Source organism: Octopus bimaculoides, chromosome 2 (genome assembly GCF_001194135.2).
Source record: "Octopus bimaculoides isolate UCB-OBI-ISO-001 chromosome 2, ASM119413v2, whole genome shotgun sequence".
NCBI classification, from domain to species: Eukaryota; Metazoa; Mollusca; class Cephalopoda; order Octopoda; family Octopodidae; genus Octopus; species Octopus bimaculoides.
In genome coordinates, this window is record NC_068982.1 from 29,898,228 (window position 1) to 29,902,676 (window position 4,449).

Sequence of the window (4,449 nt, forward strand, 5' to 3'; positions counted from 1 at the left end):
CACAAGTGTCAGTAAGGTGACGCTGGTAATGATCACTGGCATGGAAACCAGACAGCTGCTCTGGCAACGATCACACTCGGACAGTGCTCTTAGCGCTCCACTGGTACAGGTACCATCATGATTTCGTTTTCGCTTGCCCCAACAGGTCTTCACAAGGCAAGTTTGGTGTTCAATGAAGGAGAGGTTGGCATGAGTGCCAGTCGTAGTATTTGGTTCGATTTCGATTTCACTTGCCTCAACAGGTCTTCGCAAGTGGAGTTTAGTGTCCAGTGCGTGTATGCGTGCGCACATGTTTGTGTTTGGCACCCACCATCACTTGACAACTGGTTGGTTTGTTTACAACCCTCTAACTAAGTGGTTTGACAAAAAGTCACCAATAGAACATGTACCATGCTTAAAAATAAATATCGGGATCAATTTGTTTGGTTAGCCCCAGTCTAATGCCCCATGGCTGCAGTCTAATGATTGAAATAAGTAAAAGAAGAAAATATCATCAAAATCCCTAAGTTACAAGATAATGCATGATTAAAAAGTAAACAATGTGAATAAATAAGTATTTCATTTGACAGATTAATCTGACTGTTAAAGGGTCAATGTAACCATTACAAATTAGGAGAGGACATTGGTTAAATTTTCCTTAACATCATGCTTTTAGCCAATATTGCTACACGTATGAATTCTTGGCTATATGGTTGATGGAATAAAAACTAAGTGTAAATTGAAACTCAGCAAGAATATTTTTATTGTCAATTCCGTTGCAATTACAGCTGTTCACATTATTTAATTACTGAAGGAAAAATATTTTAATTAGAAGAATTGATAGTACAAATATTGTGACAGTTCGTTCGATTTAGGTATTTATTTGTATATTTTTTTTATAGTTGTAATATATTTATGTAATTTTGTTGATATTTTATATTTCTGTTTTACATTTTTATGTTTCTAACTGTAATGAACGAGTTGTGATTTATCTTTTAAAGAAATGCAGAAATTCATTGAATAAATATAAAAAAAAAAAATTATGATAATTTTAACATGAGAAAATTGTAAAAAATTATATAATTTCCGAACCAGCTGTTGATTATTTAATAGAGATATGGTAAAAATATATAAAAAGAAAGTTATTCTAAGCAAATATTTTCATTTTAAAATAAATGAGAAAAATAAAAAACAAAAAGAGCTAAAAATGACCATTTCAACTAAATGGGAAAATGCTTTGGTTTGTTTGGATTTTATTTTCTAAATTTTATTTCATATCTTTTATTTTTGACTTGTTTCAATCATTGGACAGCAGCCATGCAGGGATATCATCTTGAAGGGTTTACTTGAACAAATTGACCCCGGTTCTTATTTTTAAAAATCTGGTATTTATTCCATCAATCTCATTTGCCTGACTACTAAGCTATGAAGGTGCAAACAAACCGACACCACTTGTTAGATTATGTGTGGTAAATAGATGCACACACACACACACACACACACACACACATACGATGAACTTCCACATAGTCTTCATTGACCAAATTCATTCACAACACATTCTTTGACCCAGGACTGTTGTTGAAGACACTTCTCCAATGTGCCACACAGTGGAACTGAACCAGAAACTATGTGAGTGCATGGTAAGCTTCTTAACCACTCAACCAATTTCATAACATAGAAGAATCTACTGAAACATAAATAAAGGTAATCAGATTTCAGAGTAAGCAGTGGCATAAGTTTAACTCAAAATGCTAAGTTACCTTAACAACTTCTGTTTTGCTTATTTAATTATATACAAATCTATTTCTAGTTTCCGATCAGTGTAACTTGTAAAGCTATAATTCTGTAGACAGCATCCTTTTGTTTCATCAATGTGTGATACCTTGTTACTATTAAAGTAAAATAGCTAGTTTATGCAATGCTTGATTTGGACAATGCAACTCTCAAAACTGCTGATTTTCACATCAAATCTATCATGAAAAGATATGCATACAAAAGCTGTAGTCCTGCTGTTAACAACCAGTGTTGTCTTTGCTGTTACTTATTTTAAATATTTATTGTCATTTTGAAAAAGAACACCACCAACAAAAACAACAAAGTGAGAAGGAAGCATAAATTAACAGAACAATTCTTTACAATCTCTTTGCAAGGCAGGTACTATTTTGATACTTTGCAAAATAGATTTGCAGTGCTTGCAAACCTTTTCCATTCAATTATCCAGAGGTGCTTGTTTGTGGAACAATGCTTATTCAATAAAAGAGATTGATGAGAGAAAGAAAAATGTATACTGTCTTAAAAAAGGATTAAGTTTGCTGATCTCTTTCATTAAAATACTTTCATAGACTCGTAAAATATAATTCTTTCTTTTGGAAAAAAATAAATTTTTAATAAAATTGAGTGAAATAAAATAAATCTTTTGTAGACTATTAAGATCTGTATTGTTAAAACAAAACAAAACAAAATAAAACTTGCATTACATGCTGTTTTGCATTAAAGAGAATTAACAAATATCTAGACTAAAAACAAATTATAACTGAATCTGAAGTTAAAACTGTGGTAGGGGATTTTTTTTTGTAAGGATAGTTGTGATATTCAATGAATGATGATTTCTGATATAATAATGGTCTTGTCTGTTCACAAAGATGTTCTGGCATATTTTTAAAAGACTAAACAATAAATTATTGATTTATTTACTAGTAAAAATTTATAAAATAGAGAGATAATTTTTTTAAGAAAAATTTTTGTAAAACTATTCATAGCCTTAACCAAAAGAAATTAAAATCGTTTTTATCATGTTTAGGAAAAAAAAATACATTCAAAATTTTATTATGAAAATAGAAAACAGTTGATGTTTAAGAGAGATTTTTAGCACTCTGAAAAATTGAAGAGTTGTTAAAAGACTAATAGTTCAACCTCAAAATTTGGTAATTTCTTTTTTGCCAAACTGTATAACATTTTCAGTCCATATGTGTGTGTGTGTAATTTTTTCTTATTTCATATAGTTTATCTGCTAGTTGTTTTTGGAAACAATCATTAAATTTTCTATATTTGGTATATTCTTTTATCAAAAGATACAGATGTCCATCAAATGGAACTAATTTCTATTTATTGTCAGGCTTTTGTGAAAGCATAAATTAATTTATTAGTTACATAATATATATATAATAAAGATGAAAATGTACACCTTAGTTGTAATAGTTGTTGAATCATTGTTAGATATTTTAAATATACATTAATAATTGTTATATCATTTTTAGATATAAGGAAAATGAATATTTTACTTTTTAAGTACCATTAACAAAAGTTTACTGTTGCAACACTTGTCTTTGCATAAAAGTGTTTTTTATAAAAGAATTTCAGCAATTAGTAAAGCAAGTGTTTAAATATGGCTTATATTTCTTAAAAAATTGTTTTTCTTTGTTTATTTGTTATTGTTCCATGGTTAAGTCTGAGCATTTATGGAAATATTTAAAAATCAGGTTGATTCAATTCTGCATTTGCAGACAGGTACAAATAAGAATTCTTAGTCAGGGTTCAAGAGCTGTAAGTTCTACATTAATTTGTCATGTATGTTCTCTTTCTTTTTCCTGGTCTTTTGATTGTACTTTCACATCCACTTGGCAGCTGACCTCTACAGCAGTGAATGACTTTTGTTCCCTGTTCCACAGAACATGTATGTATGTATGTATGTATGTATGTATGTATGTATGTATGTATGTATGTATGCATGCATGTATGTGTGCATGTATGTATGTGTGTGCACGTGTGTGTGTGTGTTCATGCATGTGTGTGTATGTATGTATGTATGTATGTGTGTATGTATGTATGAGAGAGCAGAGCATGCCATCAAAGTGACACTGGGGTAAAATATACGAAGCCCAAGATACCCATCATGACTACCCGTCTGATAAGGGTACACCAGGCACATGCATCTCAACCATATGTGCGCGACATGGTGATCTCATATCAAGATAAACAGCACATGACCTCGCAGGTGGAGCCCAGTTAGAATTTTCTTCAGGTCGGGTAGCCTATCCTGCTCAAAAGGTCCTTGAATAAGGTTGTTTAAGGATATTGAGCAAAACACCCATGTTTCCAGAGGTGAATTATTCAAACCCCAAAGAATTCCTCTCAACACATGGCTATGATGCTCCCCAACTACTTCTGCTCATGATCAGAGATGCACGTATCGTCAACCACCAAGGGACATGCTCAACTGGTTACGGTCAAACAATTGACGAGCAAATCTGTGGTATTGAGCAGAATATTTGCTGTAGCCCATCTTTTTATACCAAGACAAAACAATGTACATGATAACACTTCCAATCAATTAAGATCAGAAGCCATGAGAGCCACTGCCGTATGTATGTATGTATGCATGCATGTATGTACATTGTAAAGTTTTGTAATATTTCAATTTATTTTAGTTCTCTCGATTTACACTCAGTTGTACATAAAACAGATATT